Genomic DNA, 23,657 nt, shown 5'->3' with positions numbered 1-23,657 from the left:
CTTTTAAGTAAACTAAACAAAGGAACAAAGTCCCAAGTCCTCTCTGTACTAAACAGAGCTTTGCAATTTATGAGTTTCCCTCACGGTGTGGTGGGGAGTGCTGAGGGTGGGAACATCCTCTGGGGAAAGCCGGCCCGCTCTTGTGAGGGGCCATGTCAGAATAGGAGCGGGGAGCTGAGCACCATTTTTTTCTCAATCAGGTGCTACAGACACAGCACATGGAACCTGTGGGAACTTCAAGGGCCTGTGAAAATATCTGGGTTCAAAACATAATTATCAGCCCCAAAATGTCAAAACAAAAACAACTACCGTTATAGGACTTTTTCCTTAGTTCTGCTAAAAACGGGGTCATTGTCACATGGCCATGAAGTATTAGGCATGTAGACACTTTGAAGGGTGAGAAAGTGGAATTTATTAGACAAAAAGGAAACAAAAAACTTAGAAGAGCGAGAAAGGTTCCTGTCAACTGGCCCCACCTCATACAGACTGAATTGTCGGGTACCACCCCCCGGAACAGGAGAGAGAGGCCGGGGTCCTCCCTGCTGCAAAGGGCATAAATTCCCCACCACTCCACCCCATTCTCCCAGGGCGGGGCTGGGCGGAGGTTTTCCAGGGACTTTCTCCCCTTATACTTGGCTGTCTCACTACAATATTGATTTTTAATGTGTGGTTAAGTATTCATAGGACATCACCAATGACACTTTCATCTATTGCCAACTTTGATAGTCATAAATGTGTTGATTCCTTGGAAAGCAATTTGAAAGTTCTGATTTTCTCACTGCACAAGAAGTCTCAAACATATACACTATTTGTAGAGCAATCAGAGCCAATCATAAAATGAGTTACTTGTAGCCACATAATTTCAAAAGCAAAATCTCTTTGAAAATGGTTGTAGGCCTGGCACGGTAGCTCATGCCTGTGATCCCAGCACTTTTCGAGGTCAAGGCAGGTGGATTACTTGAGGTCAGGAGTTCGAGACCAGCCTGGCCAACATGGTGAAATTCCAACTCTACTAAAAATTAAAAAATTACCCGGGCATGGTGCTGTGTGCCTGTAATCCCAGCTACTTGGGAAGCTGAGGCAGAAGAATTGCTTGAACCCAAGAGGTGGAGGTTGCAGTGAGCTGAGATCGCTCCACTGCATTTCAGCCTAGGCAACAGAGCCAGACTTCATCTCAAAAAACAAAAAACAAAAAAAAAAAACAAGAAAGAAAATGGTTGCAGGCCAGACATGATGGCTCTCGCCTATAATCCCAGCACTTCGGGAGGCCGAGGCAGGTGGATTACTTGAGGTCAGGAGTTGGAGACCAACCTGGCCAACATGGTGAAACCACAAGTCTACTAAAAATACAAAAATTAGCCAGGCATGGTATCGGGCCTCTATGGTCCCAGCTCTTCAGGAGGCTGAGGCAGGAGAATTGCTTGAGCCTGGGAGGCAGAGGTGGCAGTGAGCCAAGATCAGGCCACTGCACTCCAGACTGGGTGACACAGCAAGACTCTGTTTCAAAAGAAAAAAAAGAAAGGAAACAAAGGAAAGGAAAGGAGAGGAGAAGGGAGGAGAGGGGAGGGGAGGGAGGGGGGGGAAAGAGAGAGAAGAAAAGAAAGGAAGATAGAGAAAGAAAGAGAGAAAGAAAGGGAAGGGAAGAGAAGGGAAGGGAAAGGAAAGGAAGGGGAAGGGAAGGGAAGGAAAGGGAAGGGAAGGGAAAGGAAGGGAAAGGAAAGGAAGGGAAAGGAAAGGTTCGGTTCTAATAAAAAACATGTGTAGGATGTAAATGATTTTGACATGTGATATAACATGCAGTGGGACCCACCAAAAGTATCCGGAGGCAGGGCCAGCTTTGCAGGCAAGCGACCTGTGCATTTAGCACCAGGTCCCAAGTTCATAAGGGCCCTGAGACTGGTTTAATGCTCTGCTCTCATCATCTTGGAAGTCTCTTTCTTTCTTTCTCTCTCTTTCTTTCTTTCTTTCTTTCTTTCTTTCTTTCTTTCTTTCTTTCTTTCTTTCTTTCTTTCTTTCTTTCTTTCTCCTTCCTTCCTTCCTTCCTTCCTTCCTTCCTTCCTTCCTTCCTTCCTCTGTTTCTTCTTTTCTCCTTTCTGTCTCTCTTCCTTTTTTTTTTTTTTTTTCCTCTCTCTCTCTTTCTTTCCCAGGCTGGAGTATACTGTGACCATGGAGCTCAGTGTAGCCTCCACTGACTTGGCCCTACTGACCTTTCCATCTCAGCCTCCACAGTAGCAGAAACTACAGGCAGATACCACCACACCAGCCTTGGAAGTCTTCATAATTTTTGAACAATGAGTCACACATTCTTTTTTCTTTTTGAGATGGAGTCTCATTCTGTCGACCACGCTGGAGTGCAGTGACGTGATCTCAGCTCACTGCAACCAACGTCTCCCAGGTTCAAGCAATTCTCCTGTCTCAGCCTCCCGAGTAACTAGGACTACAGGCATCCACTACCATGCCTGGCTAATTTTTGTATTTTTAGTAGAGACGGGGCTTCACCATATTGGTCAGGCTGCTCTCAAACTCCTGACCTCAGGTGATCCACCCACCTTGGCCTCCCAAAGTGCTGAGATTACAGGTGTGAGCCACCACACCCGGCCACACCATACATTCTTATTTTGCACTAGGCCCTACAAATTATGTAGCTGGTCCTGTCCAGAACTTACGAAGATTTTAAAACAGCCCTGTGTGGAGCTCTGTATCCAGTAAAGCTGTGTTGCTTCCCTTTGCAACACAAAAACAGAGGTGTGTTTTTTGGTCCTGTGTTTAATTCACTTGAAAAATGTGTGAGATTTTGTGTTTTTTACAAGGTAGCTAGATTTTAAAAGTTGGGGAATTATTGTACTATATAGAAAGACAAAACTCCCACTAAGCAAAGATACAGACCCACATCACTAAGGCATTAGAAACAGCACCAAGAATTTATGAAAAATAGAGTGTACTGCAAAATTAAATCCCAGCTAAGCACTTCAAAAGGTCCAAATGGCTTCTAGGCTAGGAACCAAGAGTGAACAAACATTACCTCCACAAATTAAATTTGGAGTGACTGTAGGACATTTTCATCTGGTTTAGATAAAGTTTTAAAATGGTCCTATCCACAATCCATCAAAGTACTGTCTAGACAAAAGCCAGCATTTTCTGTTTGGGGAAACTAGGGGAGGAAAAACCTTCGGGCCACATCCTGCTGATATCCTTGAGAGGCTCAATGGCAGGATAAGGCCCTGAGTGTTCAGGTCCGCCACACCGAGCCCTGAGCCGCTGTTTTCCTCCCACGCCCTGAGGAGTCGCCAGGACCAGGCGAGGACACTGCCATTTGTTGAATATGAAAGGAAAGCTCAGGGTAGGGCTTGGTGAGCGGGTACCCCCTCTGGACGAAGTCCAAGGGGTCCTCGCGCAGTATGAAAGGAAGACTGGGCATTAGAAAGATGTGGGCTCATTACCATCCTCGTCAGTTCTTACTTCAATAAACTTTATTTTAATTTGCTGGCTTATGGGTTTTTTGTTTGTTTGTTTAAAAATGTATGTTCATCAGGCCAGGCGTGGTGGCTCACGCCTGTAATCTCAACACTTTGGGATGCCAAAGTGGGTGGATCACCTAAGGTCGGGAGTTCGAGACCAGCCTGACCAACATGGAGAAACCCGTCTCTACTAAAACTACAAAAATAGCAGAGCTTCATGGCTCATGCCTGTAATCCCAGTTACTCAGGAGGCTGAGGCAGGAGAATCGCTTGAACCCTGGAGGTGGAGGTTGCAGTGAGCTGAGATCGCACCATTGCACTCCAGCTTGGGCAACAGGAATGAAACTCTGTCTCAAAAGAAAAATATATATGTTTGTTGGCCAGGCGCGGTGGCCTGGAGGACAGGAGTTCGAGACCAGCCTGGCCAAGATGGTGAAACCCATCTCTACTAAAAATACAAAAATTAGCCAGGCATGGTGGCAGGCACCTGTAATCCCAGCTACTCAGAAGGCTGAGGCAGAGAATTGCTTAAACCCAGAGGCAGAGGTTGCAGTGAACCAAGATTGCACCACTGCACTCCAGCCTGGGTGACATATATATGTATATATGTTCATCATGGACAATTTAGAAAAATATTAAAAAATAGAAGAAGAAATGACCCATAATTCTATTTCTTGAAGAAAAACCACTAGATCATTAATGCTTGTGTTTTTTCTGGTCTCTTTTCCACAGTATTGTTCATTTTTACATGGAAGTGTAGAAATTATATACCCATATTTTTTATTTAATTTTGTCCTTCTTCCTCTTAAATGGCATGGTACAATCAGGATAAATAGAAAGGTTGATATAACAGGGTTGAAATAAGTCCAAATCTAATAATTATTATTTAGTAAGTTAAAAATGACTAAACTTATCAAATAAGAAACAGAAATTATCATATTGGTTGATAAAGAAAAGCCAGACCTTGGCCGGGCATGGTGGTTCATGCCTGTAATCCTAGCACTTTGGGAAGCTGAGGTTGGTAGATCACCTGAGGACAGAAGTTTTGAGACCAGCCCGGCCAACATGGTGAAACCCCATCTCTACTACAAATACAAAATTAGCCAGGTGCTTGCCTGCAGTCCCAGCTACTCAAGTGGCTGACACAAGAGAATCGCTTGAACTTGGGAGGCAGAGGTTGCAGTGAGCCAAGATTGTGCCACTGCACTCCAGCCTGGGCAACAGAGCAAGATTCTGTCACCAAAAAAAAAAAAAAAAAAGCAGCAAAGAAGGCAAGATTAGGAATTAAGGAGAACGTTTTCACAAATAAATTGTTAATGATAAGAGAATGCCACGAACTATTTTTTACATTTTATTATATTTAATTATTTATTTTTAGACAGAGTCTCACTCTGTTGCCCACGCTGGTATGCAGTGGGCAATCTTGGCTCACTGCAACTGCTGCCTCCTGGGTTCAGGTGATTCTCCTGCCTCAGCCTCCTGAGTAGCTGGGATTACAGGCATGCGCCACCAAGCCTGGCTAATGTTTGTATTTTTATTAGCAACAGGGTTTTGCCATGTTGGCTAGGCTGGTTTCGAACTCTCAACCTCAGGTGATCTGCCTCCCAAAGTGCTGGGATTATAGGTGTGGGCCACTGCACCTGGTCTATTTTACGATTTTATTTTATTTTATTTTATTTTATTTTATTTTATTTTATTTCATTTTATTTTGAGCTGGAGTTTCACTCTTGTCTCCCAGGCTGGAGTGCAATGGCGCAATCTTGGACTCACTGCAATCTCCGCCTCCCCGGTTCAAGCAATTCTCCTGCCTCAGCCTCCTCAGTAGCTGGGATTACAGGCATGTGCCACCATGCCCAACTAATTTTTGTGTTTTTAGTAGAGATGGGGTTTCACCATGTTGACCAGGCCGGTCTCAACCTCCTGACCTCAAATGATCATCCCGCCTCGGTCTCCCAAAGTGCTGGGATTACGGGCATGAGCCACCATGCCTGGCCTTATATTTTTGAGACAGGGTCTCACTCTGTCACCCAGGCTGGAGTGCAGTGGTATGATCTTGGCATACTGCAGTTTTGACCTCCTAGATTCAAGTGATCCTCTCACCTCAGCCTCCCAAATAGCTGGGACTACAGACACACACTGCCACACACGGCTAATGTGTTTTCTGGTTTTTAGTAATGATGAGATCTCACTATGTTGCCCAAGCTGGTCTGGAGCCCCTGGGCTCAAGTGATCCTCCTGCCTCAGACTTCAAAGTGTTGGGATTACAGGCGTGAACCACTGTGCCTGGTTTATTTTTAACTGACAAATAATAATTGTTTTTTTTTTGTTTTCTTCTTTTACAATACAACATGATATTCAAGACAAATAATAACTGTACATATCTATAGGGTATAATATGATGTTTGGATATATATCTACAATGTGGAATCATTAAGTCAGGCTAATTAACAAATCCATCACTTCACATATCATTTTTTGGTGTGAAGAAACACTTAAAATCTACTCTTCTAGCAATTTTGAAATGTACATTGTGTTTATTGTCATCACCATCCTGTACAATAGGTCACTAAAGCTTATTCCTTTTTTTTTTTTTTTTTTTGAGACAAACTCTTGCTCTATTACCCAGGCTGTTCTGCAGTGGTGTGTTCACGGTTTCCTGCAACCTTGAACTCCCGGGCTCAAGCAATCCTCCCATCTCAGTCTCCCGAGTAACTGGGACTACAGGCATGCACCACTACACCCAGCTAATTAAAAACATGGGTTTTGTTTGTTTGTTTGTTTGTTTTGTAGCAGCAGCGTCTTGCTGTGTTCCCAGTGCTAGTCTCCAACTCCTAGTCTCAAGTAATCCTCCAGCTTCAGCCTTCCAAAGTGCTGGGATTATAGGTGTAAGCCACTGCATCCAGCCAAGCTCATTCTTTCTGTCTAACTAAAACTTTGCATACTCTTAGTCAATAGTTTCTCTTTCCCCCGCCTCCGGTAACCATCATTCTACTCTCTACTTTCATGAATTTAACTGTTTTAAAATTTTAGTTATTTATTTATTTATTTATTTATTTATTTATTTATTCATTTATTGAGACGGAGTCTCACTCTGTCGCCCGGGCTGGAGTGCAGTGGTTGGATCTTGGCTCACTGCTACCTCCACCTCCCGGGTTCAAGTGATTCTCCTGCCTTAGCCTCCAGAGTAGCTGGGACTACAGGCGCCCGCCACCACACCTGGCTAATTTTCTGTATTTTTAGTAGAGACAGGGTTTCACCGTGTTAGCCAGCATGGTCTCGATCTCCTGACCTCATGATCTGCCCACCTCGGCCTCCCAAAGTGCTGGGATCACAGGCATGAGCCACTGCGCCCGGCCATAGGTTCAACTTTTTAAGGTTCCAGATATAAGTGAGATGATGTCATCTTTGTCTTTCTGTGTCTGGCTTATTTCACTTAGCATAATGTCCTCTAGGTTCATCTAAGTTGTTGCAAATGATTGGATTCACCCCTCCTACCCTTTTTCAAGGGTAATAGTGTTTCATTGTGTATGTATACCATGTTTTCTTTATCCATTCAACTCAGGATGGATTCCGAGTTGCTTTCATACCTTAGCTATTGGGAACAGTGCTGCAATGAATGGCCGTGTAAATGCCTCTTTGGTATACTGCTTTCAATTTATTTGGGTATATATACACAAGTAGGATTACTGGATCTTATGCTCATTCCACTTTTAGTTTTCTAAGGAACTTCCATACCCCATACCATTTTCCATAATGGTGGTATTAATTCACATTCCCGTCAACAGTGCACAAAGTTTCCCTTTTTTCGGTACCCTTGCCAACACTTCAGTGTAATGTAATCTTTAAATCTCTCATTTTTGATAATAGCCAGTCTAACAGGTATGAGGTAATATCTCAATGCAGTTTTAATATTTTGGATATTAGCCCCTAATTAGATCTAGAGTTTGCAAATGTTTTCTCCCAGTTTGTGGGTTGTCTTTTCACTCTATTAATTGATTTTTTTCGTTATGAAGAAGTGTTTTAATCTATGCAATTCCATTTGTTTATTTTTGCTTTTGTTACTTGTGGTTTTGGGATGATGTCCAAGAAATCTTTGCCCAGGCCAATGTCCTGGACCATTTCCTGTATGTCTTCTTTTTCTTTATTTTCTTCTCTTTTTTTCTTTGAGAGTCTTGCTCTGTCACCCTGGCTGGAGTGCAATGGCATGATCTCGTCTCACTGCAACCTCCGCCTCCTAGGATCAAGCGATTCTCCTGCCTCAGCCCCCTGAGTAACTGGGATTATAGGCACCCGCCATCAGGCCCGGCCAATTTCTGTATGTATGTATTTATTTATTTATTATACTTTAAGTTCTAGGGTACATGTGCACAACGTACAGGTTTGTTACATATGTATACATGTGCCATGTTGGTGTGCTGCACCCATTAACTCATCATTTACATTAGGTATATCTCCTAAGCTATCCCTCCCTCCTCCCCCCTCCCCACAATAGGCCCTGGTATGTGATATGTGATATTCCCCTTCCTGTGTCCAAGTGATCTCATTGTTCAATTCCCACCTATGAGTGAGAACATGCAGTGTTTGGTTTTCTGTTCTTACAATAGTTTGCTGAGAATGATGGTTTCCAGCTGCATCCATGTCCCTACAAAGGACACAAACTCATCCTTTTTTATGGCTGCATAGTATTCCATGGTGTATATGTGCCACATTTTCTTAATCCAGTCTGTCACTGATGGACATTTGGGTTGATTCCAAGTCTTTGCTATTGTGAATAGTGCCACAATAAACATACATGTGCGTGTGTCTTTATAGCAGCATAATTTAAAATCCTTTGGGTATATCCCCAGTAATGGGATGGCTGGGTCAAATGGTATTTCTAGTTCTAGATCCTTGAGGAATAGCCACACTGTTTTCCACAATGGTTGAACTAGTTTACAGTCCCACCAACAGTGTAAAACTGTTCCTATTTCTCCACATCCTCTCCAGCACCTGTTGTTTCCTGATTTTTTAATGATTGCCATTCAAACTGGTGTGAGATGATATCTCATTGTGGTTTTGATTTGCGTTTCTCTGATGGCGAGTGATGATGAGCATTTTTTCATGTGTCTGTTGGCTGTATGAATGTCTTCTTTTGAGAAGTGTCTGTTCACATCCTTTGCCCACTTTTTGATGGGGTTGTTTGTTTTTTTCTTGTACATTTGTTTGAGTTCTTTGTAGGTTCTGGATATTAGCCCTTTGTCAGATGAGTAGATTGCAAAATTTTTCTCCCATTCTATAAGTTGCCTGTTCACTCTGATAGTAGTTTCTTTTGCTGTGCAGAAGCTCTTTAGTTTAATTAGATCCCATCTGTCAATTTTGGCTTTTGTTGCTGTTGCTTTTGGTGTTTTAGATATGAAGTCCTTGCCCATGCCTGTGTCCTGAATGGTATTACCTAGGTTTTTTCCTAGGGTTTTTATGGTTTTAGGTCTAACATTTAAGTCTCTAATCCATCTTGAATTAATTTTCATATAAGGAGTAAGGAAAGGATCCAGTTTCAGCTTTCTACTTATGGCTAGCCAATTTTCCCAGCACCATTTATTAAATAGGGAATCCTTTCCCCATTTCTTGTTTTTGTCAGGTTTGTCAAAGATCTGATGGCTGTAGATGTGTGGTATTATTTCTGAGGGCTCTTTTGTGTTCCATTGGTCTATATCTCTGTTTTGGTACCAGTACCATGCTGTTTTGGTTACTGTAGCCTTGTAGTATAGTTTGAAGTCAGGTAGCATGATGCGTCCAGCTTTGTTCTTTTGGCTTAGGATTGTCTTGGCAATGCGGGGTCTTTTTTGGTTCCATATGAACTTTAAAGCTTTTCCAATTCTGTGAATTGGATTTCTGTGAAGAAAGTCATTGGTAGCTTAATGGGGATGGCATTGAATCTAATTCTGTGAAGAAAGTCATTGGTAGCTTAATGGGGATGGCATTGAATCTAAAAGCTGATAAGCAACTTCAGCAAAGTCTCAGTATATAAAATCGATGTGCAAAAATCACAAGCATTCTTATACACCAGTAACAGACAGAGAGCCAAATCATGAATGAACTTCCATTCACAATAGCTTCAAAGAGAATAAAATACCTAGGAATCCAACTTACAAGGGATGTAAAGGACCTCTTCAAGGAGAACTACAAACCACTGCTCAGTGAAATAAAAGAGGACTCAAACAAATAGAAGAACATACCATGCTCATGGATAGGAAGAATCAATATTGTGAAAATGGTCATACTGCCCAAGGTAATTTATAGATTCAATTTTTGTATTTTTAGTAGAGACAGGGTTTAACCATGTTGGCCAGGCTGGTCTCGAACACCTGACCTCGTGATCCACTTGCTTCGGCCTCCCAAAGTGCTGGGATTACAGGCGTGAGCCTCTGTACCTGGCCAGGTGAAACTACTTCTTAGGTAAATGGGTAGGCTCCATTGTCCTGGGAGAAAGAATATACTCATACATGGCTTAACAATAGGAATATGTTCTGGGAAATGTGTCCTTAGCTGATTTTGTCATTGTGCGAACATCATAGAGTGTACTTCCACAATCTTAGATGGTGTAGCGTACTGCACACCTAGGCTACGTGGTGTGGCCTATTGCTCCTAGGCTACAAACTTGTAAAGCATGTTACTACAGTGAATACTGAAGACGATTGGAGCACAATGGTAACTATTAGTGCATCTGAACATAGAACAGGCACAGTAAAAATATAGTATTATAATTTTTCAGTAGCCAATTACTGAAGGTATTGTCATCTTACGGGACAACCATCATTTATGCAAAATGTCATTGACTGAACCTCTTTATGCAGCATATGACTGTATTTACCGTGGAATTACCTCCACTGTTCAGCAAAGAGTCACATGATTGGTGTCTCTTAATTATATAAAAAGATGAAAGGTTTTTGTGGCTGGGCGCAGTGGCTCACACCTGTAATCCTAGCACTTTGGGAGGCCCAGGCCAACGGATCTCTTGAAGTCAGGAGTTCAAAACCAGTCTGGCCAACATGGGGAAACCCCATCTCTACTAAAAATACAAAAATTAGTTGGGTGTGGTGACACTCACCTGTAATCCCAGCTACTCAGGAGGCTGAGGCAGGAGAATTGCTTGAACCCACAAGGCAGAGGTTGCAGTGAGCCAAGATCATGCCACTACACTCCAGCCTGGGCAACAGAGCAAGATTCCATCTTAACAACAGCAAAAATAATAATAAGAAGAAGAAAGTTGTTGTTATGTAGGATGAATGGACCCATGTTTCAGGGAATAAAGTTTAATAATTAGACTTTTGCTCTTTTGAGTGGTTTCAAGTCCCTGCTGTGGAGGAAGGGGGTAGGGGGAAGGTAGATCTGGCCTGAGAGGCAACAGACTCCAGAACATTCCCAATACAGCCCTTTAGAGGCTGGCCAGTATTAAGGAAAGTGGTTAGGTGTAGGGTCCAGCCCTATGGGGCATAGCAGGTGTTCTCCCTGTGTGCGGAGACGAGAGATTGTAAGAAATAAAGACACAAGACAAATAGATAAAGAGAAAACAGCTGGGCCTGGGAGACCACTACCACCAAGACGCGGAGACCAGTAGTGGCCCTGAATGGCTGGGTGCACTGATATTTATTGCATATAAGACAAGGGGGCAGGGTAAGGAGGGTGAGTCATCCAAGTGATTGATAAGGTCAAGCAAGTCATGTGATCATGGGACAGGGGGCCCTTACCTTTTAGGTAGCCGAAGCAGAGAGGGAAGGCAGCATACATCAGCATTTTCTTCTATGCATTTATCAGAAAGATCAAAGACTTTAAGACTTTCACTATTTCTTCTACTGCTATCTTCTAAGAACTTCAAAGAAGAACCAGTAGTACGGGAGGAACATGAAAGTGGACAATAAGCATGACCACTGAAGCACAGCATCACAGAAAGGGGTTTAGGCCTCTGGATGACTGCGGGCAGCCCTGGATGATATCCAGCCTCCCACAAGAAGCTGGTGGAGCAGAGTGTTCCCTGACTCCTCCAAGGAAAGGGAGGCTCCCTTTCACAGTCTGCTAAGTAATGGGTGCCTTCCCAGGCACTGACGTTACCGCTAGACCAAGGAGCCCTCAAGCAGCCCTTATGCGGGCATGACAGAGGGCTCACTTCTTGCCTTCTAGGTCACTTCTCACAATATCCCTTCAGCACCTGACCCTATACCTGCCGGGTATTCCTTGGTTATATTAGTAATACAACAAAGGGTAATATTAAAAGCTAATGATTAATAATGTTTATACTAATGATTATGTCCATGATCATCGCTATATCTAATTTGTGAGACTTGGTCTCTATTAGGAAATAAAAAGAAAGAAACAGATGGAGACATCTAGTTGCTTTCAGAAATAATACTTTTTTTTTTTTTTTTTGAGACAGAGTCTTACTCTGTCGCCCAGGCTGGAGTGGAATGGTGCAATTTCAGTTCACTGCAACCTCTACCTCCCGAGTTCAAGCGATTCTCCTGCCTCAGCCTCCCAAGTAGCTGGGATTACAGTCACCTGCCATCATGCCCAGCTAATTTTTGTATTTTTGTAGAGATGGGATTTCACCATGTTGGCCAAGCTGGTCTTGAACTCCTGACCTCAGGTGATCCACCCACCTTGGCCTCCCAAAGTGCTGGGATTACAGGCATGAGCCACCGTGCCCGGCCCAGAAATAATACTTTGTAATATTATGTGTGGTAAAATATACATTGCATTAAATTTATCATTTTAACAGGTTTTAGGCATACAGTTCAGTGGCATTAAGTACATTCACATTGTTCTACAATCATCACCAACCATCCGCCTGCAAAATATTTTCATCTTCCCAAACCAAAGCTCTGTACTCATTTAACAATAACTCCCCATTGCCTCAGACCCAGGCGCTTGCAACCACTGTTTCACTTTCTGTCTCTAGGAATTTGACTCCTCTAGATACCTCATATAAGTCGAATCATACAGTAGTTGTCCTTTTGCGACTGGCTTCTTTTTTTGTTCCCTACAGCATGGATGATGTAGTCTGTGTGAGAATCCCTTCTTTTTAAAGTCTGAATAATGTCCCAGTGTATGTATATGTCACACTTTGCACATCCAATCCAGAAATAACACTTCTTCATTTATTTTCTTTAATTTAGTCTTGACTATATTCGGGTGACTTCATACATAGGGAAAATGTCGGAATTCTTTCCCTCTGTGCTGATACCAATTTATTTGCTTTTTGTTTTTACTATTTTTTTGAGACAGTGTCTTGCTTGGCTGCCCAGGTTGGAGTGAAGTGTCATGAACACGGCTCACTGCAGCATTGACCATCTGGGTACAAGTGATCCTCTCCCTCCTCCTCCCATAGTGCTGGGATTACAGGCATGAGCCACTGTGCCCGGCCAGCATTTTTGTTTGTTTGTTTGTTTGTTTCAGACAGAGTCTCGCTCTGTCACCCAGGCTGGAGTGCAGTGGCGCGATCTCAGCTCACTGCAACCTCCACCTCCCGGGTTCAAGACATTCTCCGGCCTCAGCCTCCCAAGTAGCTGGGATTACAGGCACTTGCCACCACGCCTGGCTAATTTTTGTATTTTTAGTAGATACAGGGTTTCGCCATGTTAGTCGAGCTAGTCTCTAACTCCTGACCTCAGGTGATCCACCTGCCTCGGCCTCCCAAAGTACTAGGATTACAGGCGTGAGCCACCGTGCTCGGCCAGCATTTTTTTTTTTTTTTCAAGCAGCAGATTGAACTAACAGGTGCAAGATTCTCCCTTATCTCTTGAAGATTAGTTTACATTTTATTTGTAAATAAAATTGTGAGTGATGGCTTCCTGTACACATTCAGCAAATACTGCTGATGGGTACATAAGAGCTGTTGTTCTCATGTAATGCATCATTGACTAATCTAATTCTAATTTAATTTTTCTCTATAATAGGTGTATATGTAACTGTGCCATTTTTAGTCTTTTAAGGTCAAATATATTTATTTTTATTTTGTTGAGATGGAGTTTAGCTCTTGCTGCTCAGACTGGAGTGCAATGGTGCAATCTTGGCTCACTGCAACCTCTGCCTCCCAGGTTCAAGCGATTCTCCTGCTTCAGCCTCCCGAGTAGCTACAGGCATATGCCACCACGCCAGGCTAATTTTTGTATTTTTAGTAAAGACGGGGTTTCATCATGTTGGCCAAGCTGGTCTCAAACTCCTGACTTCAGGTGATCCACCTGCCTTGGCCTCCCAAAGTGCTGGGATTACAGGTGTGAGCCAGCGCACCTGGCCAAGGTCAGATATACTTTAAAATTACAATTATCATAGTCTTGGCAGTTTTAAAACATGGATGTCTCTGCTAAACAAGTTGATTTTTCTGCTGTTTTGATTATAATGTCTATATTGTAGGTTTTGAAGGGCCATGGCCTTCCTGCCTGTCATTCTACCCAACATAGCTGTGGTGACCCCATTTCAAGTTGCCCTAAGGCACCTGTTTGCTCCTGCAATCTGGCTTCATACATGTCCAGCCTCGTGGTGCTAGATTACATCAACCACATCAGAAATGTTGACTCAGTGACTGTTCCTTGATCTGCTGGTGACTCTAACATGACATCTGAAGTGGAGAGAGAGGCAGACCAAAGTGGCACAATGTTCATGGGCATTGGCAAATCTTATTTTTTTCCATTTTGGAGAACGTACTTCACCTTTCTCTAAGCTTTATTATCTGTAAAAGGACAATAATACATTCCTCTGAGTAGTATTGCAAGGATTTAGTGAAATTGTAAAAAAGTACAGTTACTCATTCAGTGAAGTATAGCTACTGAAAGAAAAAATCATATTTTGCCATACATTTATACATTTGCTTTCTATGATATAATATTTGGTCTGAAGCATAATTCTAAACTGATGCTAAATTCTTGGGATCCTGGATTTTTTTTTTTTTTTTTTTTGAGACAAAGTCTCATTCTGTCACCCAGGCTGGAGTGCAGTGGTATAGTCACGGCTCACTGTAGCCTCGACCACCTGGGCTCAAGTGTTTCTCCCATCTGAGCCTCCTCAGTAGCTGGGACTACGGGTGTGTACCACCATACCTGGCTGATTTTTTGTACTTTTTTTATAGAGACATAGTTTTGCTATATTGCCCAGGCTGGTCTTGAACTCCTGGGTTCCAGTGATCCTCTTGCCTCCGCCTCCCAAAGTGTTGGGATTATAGGCATGAGCTACCATGCCTGGCCTGTTATGTTTTTCATATACATGTTGATATTTCTTTTCTTTTCTTTTCTTTTCTTTGAGGTAGAGTTTTGTTCTTGTTACCCAGATTGGAGTGCAATGGCGCCATCTTGGCTCTCTGCAACCTCTGCCTCCCAGGTTCAAGCGAGTCTCTTGCCTCAGCCTCCCAAATAGCTGGGATTACAGGCATGCGCCACCATGCTTGGCTAATTTTATATTTTTAGTAAAGACGGGGTTTCTCCATGTTGGTCAGGTTGGTCTGGAATTCCCGACCTCAGGTGATCTGCCCACCTGAGCCTCCCAAAGTGCTGTGATTACGGGCATGAGCCACTGCACCCAGCCAAATGTTGATTTTTCATTTGCTGTGTATTGCTGAGAAAGTTAACATCAGTGATGGTTTTATTTAGGAAAAGGTTTGTTTTTTTGAAGATAGACTTCTGGAATTCATAAAACCTGTTAATCTGTATATTGTAATTACAGTACTTCTGTTTTATTTTATTTTATTTTTATTATTTTTTTGAGATGGAGTCTTGCTCTGTCACCCAGGCTGGAGTGCAGTGATGTGATCTTGGCTCACTGCAAGCTCCGCCTCCCAGGTTCACACCATTCTCCTGCCTCAGCCTCCAGAGTAGCTGGGACTACAGGCGCCCGCCACCATGCCTGACTAACTTTTTGTATTTTTAGTAGAAACGGGGTTTCACTGTGTTAGACAGGATGGTCTTGATCTCCTGACCTCGTGATCCGCCCACCTCGGCCTCCCAAAGTGCTGGAATTACAGGCGTAAGCCACAACGCCCTGCCCATGTACTTCTTTTTTAAAACAAACAAATGTTTAATTAAAAACAAACAAACAAACAAAAAAATCTCACTTTAGGCCAGGCTCAGTGACTTACACCTGTAATCACAGCACTCTGGGAGGCCAAGGTGGGAGGATTGCTTGATGCCAGGATTTCAAGACCAGCCTTACAACATAATGAGACCCTGTCTCTACAAAAAACGTTTAAAAAATTATCCCCTCTGGTGGCATGTACCTGTAGTCCCAGATATTTGGGAATCTGAGGTGGGAGGATCACCTGAGCCCTCGAGGCTTGAGTGAGCTATGATTGCTCCACTGCACTCCAGCCTGAGTGACAGAGAGACCCTGTCTCTAAAAAAGCAAAACAAAAAACTAAAAATCAAAAAACAGAAAAATTAATGAACTCAGTTGCGGTGGCTAACATTTATCATCACAGTACTTTGGGAGGCTGAGGACAGAGGATCCCTTGAGTCTAGGAGTTGGAGACCAGCTTGGACAATGTGGCAAAATCCCATTTTTACAAAAAATACAAAAAATTAGCCGCGTGCAGTGGCACACCTGCAGTTCCAGCTACTCCAGAGACTGAGGTGGGAGGATCACCTGAGCTCAAGAGGTTGAGGCTGCAGTGAGCCATCATCACACCACTGCACTCCAGCCTGGGTGACAGAGCAAGACCCTATTTCAAAAAAATAAAAAATAAAAAATAAAAAATTAATGAACTCATTTTTGAAAACTTGGAAAACAGAAAGAGAAAGGTTTGCTTTGATTTTTAATTACCTATAATTACCCACAATACAGAACTAATCACTGTTGTCATTGTTGAATATTTTCTTCCAATCTGTCTTAGTTTCATGCATTCTTTTACATAATAGATATAATGGTTTTATATCATTATATGAATATTTTCTTTTTGTTTTGAGACAGAGTCTCACTCTGTCGCCCAGGCTGGAGTGCAGTGGCACAATCTCGGCTCACTGCAAGCTCCGCTTCTTGGGTTCAGGCCATTCTCCTGCCTCAGCCTCCCGAGTAGCTGGGACTACAGATGCAAGCCACAATGCCCGGCTAATTTTTTGTATTTTTAGTAGAGACAGGGTTTCACCATGTTAGCCAGGATGGTCTCAATCTCCGATCTCCTGACCTCATGATCCGCCCGCCTCGGCCTCCCAAAGTGCTGGGATTACTGGCATAAGCCACCGCGCCCGGCCCATTATATGAGTGTTTTCTATTGTCTTAGTCTGACAAAACCCTAAGACAAGAGTTTGAATGTCAAGAGATTATTGGTAGGTGATCCCAGGAAACACCCATCATGGAGTGGGGAAGTGAGACGGGGGAGGGAATGAAGCCAGTAAAGGGTATATCATCAGACATGTCCTGGTCTGGGCTACTGGAGAGTAATCCTGCTGAGGAAATTTAGGAGACAGTATAAGCACAAACCTCATTTCCCTGAGGAGTGAGTGAGTGAGTGAGTGGGGGTGTTTATACACCAGCTTTTGTCCATCTATTAGTTGATTGTTGCTGGAGAAGGAGGCCAGAGGGAGACTTTAACTCCCTAGCCTGCCTTGTACTTGGGCTAAACCAACTCTGGTGGAGCAGAAGGCCTTGAGGCAGAGACCCAGGAAGTCAGGCTAGTGTGGAAATTGTAAGGGCCTGGGGGTTCTGGTCAGGCACTGACAACATCTACTACACCCATCATATTAGTTCATTCTCACACTGCTGTAAAGAAATACCCAAGTCTGGGTAATTTATAAAGGAAAGTGCTTTAATTGACTCACAGTTCCACACGGCTGGGGAGGCCTCAGGAAACTTACAGTCATGGCAGAAGGTGGGGAAACAAGGACCTTCTTCACATGGTGGCAGCAGAGAAGAGAGCAAGGAGTGAAGGGGGAAGAGCCCCTTATAAAATACTCACTATCACGATAACAACCACTTCCATGATCCAATCACCTCCCTTCAGGTTTCTCCCTCAACATGTGGGGATTGTGGCGATTATAATTACAGATGAGATTTAGGTGGAGACACAGAGCCAAACCCTATCACCCATGTTGTTGAAATTGGCTATGGAATAGTCCACGGTGTGGAGGATTGCTTTCCCAAGGATTTCTCTCCTGTAATTATGTATTTTCTCTCTCTCCTCACAGCAACAATTCTCAGAGAAGTTGTGTATAATCACTCTCTTCATCTTCACATTCCATTTTCTCCTCAACATATTTTAATTAGGGTCTGTCTCCTTCTCTTTAAAATACTGATTTGATCAATTCACCAAAGGTCCCCACCTTGTTAAATACAGTGGCTGCTCTTCTGTCCTCAATTTCCCAGCCTCTTAGGAGCATGGGCTTCAGCTATCCTTTCTTGAAACATTTTCTTCACTTCTGTGACTATGACTATTTTTTTTTCTCACTTCAGTCTCCTTTGATAGGTTCTCTACCTGGAAATGTTGGGGGCTGTTTTTAACTAATGTGTCCAAAATATTATCATTTTAACACATAATCCATGTAAAAAATCATTTATGAGATGTTAAACATATTTTTCTTGATACTGTCTTTCAAGTCAGTGTGTTTTATACTTCCAGAACATCTCAATTGGGACCAGCCACATTTCAAGTCCTCAAAATGCTCACGTGGATAGTGCTACCATATTGGACAGCCAAGGGTCTATGGTATTAGTAAACACTTTTATGGGTGCAAGTGAACACATTTTTAAGTAATTGGAAGGATATTTTTTGTAGGTGTCTTAGTTTGGGTTCCCACAGTAGCAGACCTGGAGACAGGATTAGATTGCAAGTAGTTTATTTGGAGGTGATCCCAGAAACACTTGTAGGGAGTAGAGAAGTAAGACAGAGAAGGGAAGGAAGCCAATACAGGAGGATTTCAAAAAGTTCATGGAATCACAACCAGTTACAGATTTCTTTGCTTCTTTTCCACTCCCACTGTTTCACTTGACTAGCCTTAAAAAAAAAAAAAAGTTCATGACAAAATGGACTTAAAACATAAAAATTAAAAATATAAACTTTATTTCTCAATATAAGCTCCATCAAGTTCAAGACACCTTTGTAAGCAATGATACCAGTCATTAGTTCATCCCTAAAGAATTGAGAGTCCTGGCCAGGCGTGGTGACTCATGCCTGTAATCCCAGCACTTTGGGAGGCTGAGGTGGGTGGATCACCTGAGGTTGGGAGTTTGAGACCAGCCTGACCAACGTGGAGAAACCCCATCTCTACTAAAAATACAAAATTAGCTGAGTGTGGTGGCACATGCCTGTAAATCCCAGCTACTTGGGAGGCTGAGGCAGGAGAATTGCTCAAACCCGGGAGGTGGAGGTTGTGGTGAGCTGAGATCATGCCATTGCACTACAGCCTGGGCAACAAGAGCGAAACTCTGACTCAAAAAAAAAAAAAAAAAAAAAAAAAAAAGAATTGAGAGTCCTGGGAATTCAACCATACAGTATTAACAGTAATAACTAAAGAAAAATGCATGCCCTTTAAATATATTTTAAGATTAGGAAGCAAAAAGAAGTCAGAAGGCATTAAATCAGAACTGTAATGTAAATACTAGTGATTTTCCATTGAAACGCTTGGGAAATTGCCCTGGTTTGATGAGAGGAATGAGCAGGAACACTGTTGTGGTGGAGAAGGACTCTGGTGAAGCTTTCCCAGGCATTTTTCTGCTAAACCTTTGCCTAATTTTCTTAAAACACTCTCATAGCAAGCAGATGTTATCATTCTTTGCCCCCCTAGAACATCAACAAGCAAAATGTCTTAAGCATTTCAGAAAACTGTTGTGTGACCCTTGCTCTTGACTGGTCTGTTTGTGCTGCGACTGGACCACTTCCACCTCTCAGTAGCCATTGCTTTGATTGTGCTTTGTCTTCAGGATCATACTGGTAAAGCCATGCTTCATCTCCTGTTACAGTTCTTTGAAAAAAATACTGCAGGGTCTCCATCTCACTTGTTTAAAACTTCCACTGAAAGTTCTGCTCTTCTCTGTAGCTGATCTGGGCACAGCAGTTTTGACACCTATTGAGTGAAAAGTTTGCTCAACTTTTATTTTTCAGTCAGAGCTGTGTAAGCTGAACCAATTGAGATGTCTGTGGTGTTTGCTATTGTTAATATGGTGTTGGCTGCTGTTAATTGTTGGTTTTCTTCAATTAGGGCACAAACAAGATGATTTTTTTCCATGAAAATTGATGTGGATGGTCTGCCACTGCAGGCTTTATCTTCCACATCTTCTCATCCCTCCTTAAAACAAGTTATCCATTGGTATTTTTTTCTTTTTTCCTTTTTTTTTTTTTTTTAAGACAAGTTCTCACTCTGTCACCCAGGCTGCAGTGCAGTGGCATAATCACAGCTCACTACAACCCTGACCTCCTGGGCTCAAGTGATCCTCCTGCTTCAGCCTCCCAAGTAGCTGGGACTCCACCACTATGCCCAGCTAACTTTATTAATTCTTTTGGTAGAGATGGGTTTTCACTTTGTTGTCCAGGCTGGGCCTCGAACTCCTGGGCTCAACCAATCCTCCTACCACAGCTTCCCAAAGTGCTAGGATTATAGGGGTGAGCCACCATGCCTGGCCAAGTTATTCACGATTTTTTTTTTTTTTTGAGACGGAGTTTCGCTCTTGTTGCTCAGACTTGAGTGCGATGGTGCGATCTCAGCTCACTGCAAACTCTACCAGAATCAAGATATTCTCCTGCCTCAGGCTCCCAAGTAGCTGGGATTACAGGGACCCGCCACCATGCCTGGGTAATTTTTGTATTTTTAGTAGAGATGGGGTTTCACCATGGTGGCCAGACTGGACTCAAACTCCTGACCTCAGGTGATCCACCCCTCTCAGCCTCCCAAAGTGCTGGGATTACAGGCCTGAGCCACAGCGCCCAGCCAAATGGTTGCATTCTTTTGAGTTTCTGGTTAGTCTCTCCAAATAAGGCAATCAGAATATGCATCTGTCTCTGTGAGCAGAGGGCTGACTTTGAATAGAATGGGAGGCAGACTTGCCCTGAGCAGTTCCCAGCTTGAAGTGGCCCTAATATTTTTTCCTTTGACAAATCATTCTTAAGACATCTTTAGGCTGGGTGCAGTGGCTCTCACCTGTTATCCCAGCACTGTAGGAGGCTGAGGCTGGCAGATTGCTTGAGCTCAGGAATTCGAGACCAGCCTGGGCAACACAGCAAAAACCGCCCCCCAACCAAAAAAAATACAAAAATTAGCTGGGCATGGTGGTGCGTGCTTGTAGTCCCAACTACTAGGGAGGCTGAGATGGGAGGATGGGTTTGAGCCTGGGAGGTTGTAGTGAGCCAAGACTGCACCACTGCACTCCAGCTTGGGCGAGAGCTAGACCTTATTTCAAAAACAAACAAACAAACAAACAAACAAACAAAAAAGACATCTTCCTCATCTTTGCAGGCTGATTCCCTGGCCTAGCTATCATGTATCCAGAGGGCATCCACTAAATATTTATTGAATGAATGAGAAAAAATCCCCATCCTTTAATTTGTATATTGCCTTCACAATGTATTCACAAGTTGTGGGACTCACAATAATCCTGTGAAGAAGGAAGAGTGGGGATTCTGATCCCTATTTTGTTTTTAAATTTATTTTTATGTTTTTAGAGATAGGGTCTCTCACTCTGTCTCCCAGGCTGGAGTGCAGTGGTGCGATCAGAGTTCACCGCAGCCTCAAACTCCTAGGCTCAAGTGATCCTCCCATCTTACCCTCTCGAGTAGCTAGGACCACAGGTGTGTGCCACCATGCCTGACTAATTTAAAAAATTTTTAAATTTTTTTTTTTTTTTTTTTTTTGGTAGAGATGGCATTTCATCACATTGCCCAGGCTGGTTTCAAACTCCTGGCTTTAAGTGATGCTCCTGCCTTGGGCTCCCAAAATGTTAAAATTACAGGTGTGAGCTACCATGCCCTGCCTGACCCCATTTTATTTATTTATTTATTTTTTTATGAGAGTCTAGCTCTGTCACCTAGGCTGGAGTGCAGCAGCTGCTCTTCGCTCATAGCTCACTGTAACCTCTGCAGCCCAGGTTCAAGCAATTCTCCTGCCTCAGTCTCCTGAGTAGTTGGGATTACAGGCACGTGCCATCACACCCAGCTAGTTTTTGTATTTTTAGTAGAGACGGGGTTTTGCCATGTTGGCGAGGCTGGTTTCTAACTCCTGACCTCAGGTGATCCGCCCGCCTCCGCCTCCCAAAGTGCTGGGATTACAGGCATGAGCCACTGCACCCGCCCCTGACTCCATTTTAGACCCCAGGAAAATAAGGGTCAGAAAGGTTAGGTAACAAGTGAAAAGATATAAAGCCCTGGTCCCCTGGTTCCATATCCAGTCCGCTCTGCAGTCAGACACTGCTGTACAGTATCGCTTCCAAACACCACATTGTTAATGTTCAGAAAAGAATGTTAAGAAGTTCCAAAAGATCTTAATTAAGAAAAAATAAACCTCTGCAGGAGCCGAAGGGACTGAGTACTTTGGCAGTTTGGAGATGGCTAATTATGGGTCTTACACAGTTGTGAGGGTAGGGAGAGCATTCTGGGGCAGTCTGACAAGGGAAGTCACTAGACTTCTAACTTTAGCAAACAGGTTCTCTAGCTTGGAAGTAGAACTGGTAGCTCAGCATTTACTGGGCTAGAAAGCTTAGAGAGTTTCAAAGGGCACTGTAAATCAGGTGAAGACTGAACTATTTTGGTTTATAGCTTGCATTATCTGAGAAAGAGCTATCAGAAAGGTAGGTTATTGAATGATCATAGCTTTCCCACAGTAGTCAACTTAAAATATTGTGTTCCTTTTTGTGACAGAAATTCTGAAACATGAGCTGGTATGCTGGTGAGTGCCTACAATCCCAGGTACTTGGAGGGGCTGAGCCAGGAGGATTCCTTGGGCCCAGGAGTTTGAGTCCAGCCTGGGCAACATAGTGAGACCCCATCTCCAAAATGAAAACCAAATTCTCAAACATTCATGAAATATGAAGAAAATAAACCCCCATGACACATCATTTGGCTTCAAAAATTATCAATATTTTGCCATTCTTATGTGCTTGACTTTTTTTTTTTTTTTTTTTTTTTTTGGAGACAGAGTCTCACTCTTTAGCCCAGGCTGCAGGGCAGTGGCGTGATCATAGCCTACTGCAGCCTCCAACTCCTGGGGTCAAGCAATCCTCCCACCTGAACCTCCAGCTGGGACTACAGACTCACGCAACCACACCCATCATATTTTTACATTTTTAGTAGAGATGAGGTCTCCCTATGTTGCCCAGGCTGATCTAGAACTCCTGAGCTCAAGCAATCCTCCCACCTGAGCCTCCAGGGTAGCTGGGACTACAGACTTACTCCACCATGCCCATCTAATTTTTACATTTTTAGTAGAGATGAGGTCTCCCTATGTTGCCCAGGCTGATCTAGAACTCCTGAGCTCAAGCAATCCTCCCACCTGAGCCTCCAGGGTAGCTGGGACTACAGACTTACTCCACCATGCCCATCTAATTTTTACATTTTTAGTAGAGATGAGGTCTCCCTATGCTGCCCAGGCTGGTCTAGAACTCCTGGGCTAAAGCAATCCTCTTGTCTCCACCTCTCAAAGTGCTAGGATTATGGGTGTGCACAGCCTAGAGTGCAGTGGCACCTTTTTTTTTTTTTTTTTTTTTTTTTTTTTTTGAGATGGAGTTTTGCTCTTGTTGCCCCGGCTGGAAAGCAGTGGCATGATCTCAGCGCACTGCAACCTCCGCCTCCTGGGTCCAAGTGATTCTTCTGCCTCAGGTTCCCGAGTAGATAGGATTACAGGCATTCACCACCAAGCCCAGATAATTTTTTGTATTTTTAGTAGAGACGGGGTTTCACCATGTTGGCCAGGCTGGTCTCAAACTCCTGACCTCAGGTGATCCACCCGCCTCGGCCTCCCAAAGTGCTAGGATTACAGGCGTGAGCCATCGTACCCAGCCCGGTGGCACCTTCTTAACTCCCTGTAGCCTGGAACTCCTGGGCTAAAGCCATCCTCCTGTCTCAGCCTCCCAAGTAGCTGGGACTACAAGGGCATGGCTAATTTTTAAATTTTTTGGTAGAGACAGGGTCTCACTTTGTTGGCCAGCCTGTGCTTGACTTTTAAATACGTGTTTGTGTAAGGCTTTCTTTAAAAGCTATTAATGATACTATCTTAGCAAATATACATGCAAAATTATCAAGGAACAATAAAATGATCTTGT

Source organism: Chlorocebus sabaeus, chromosome 3 (assembly GCF_047675955.1).
Source record: "Chlorocebus sabaeus isolate Y175 chromosome 3, mChlSab1.0.hap1, whole genome shotgun sequence".
Taxonomy (NCBI): Eukaryota; Metazoa; Chordata; class Mammalia; order Primates; family Cercopithecidae; genus Chlorocebus; species Chlorocebus sabaeus.
Note: the sequence above shows the minus strand (reverse complement) of the source record.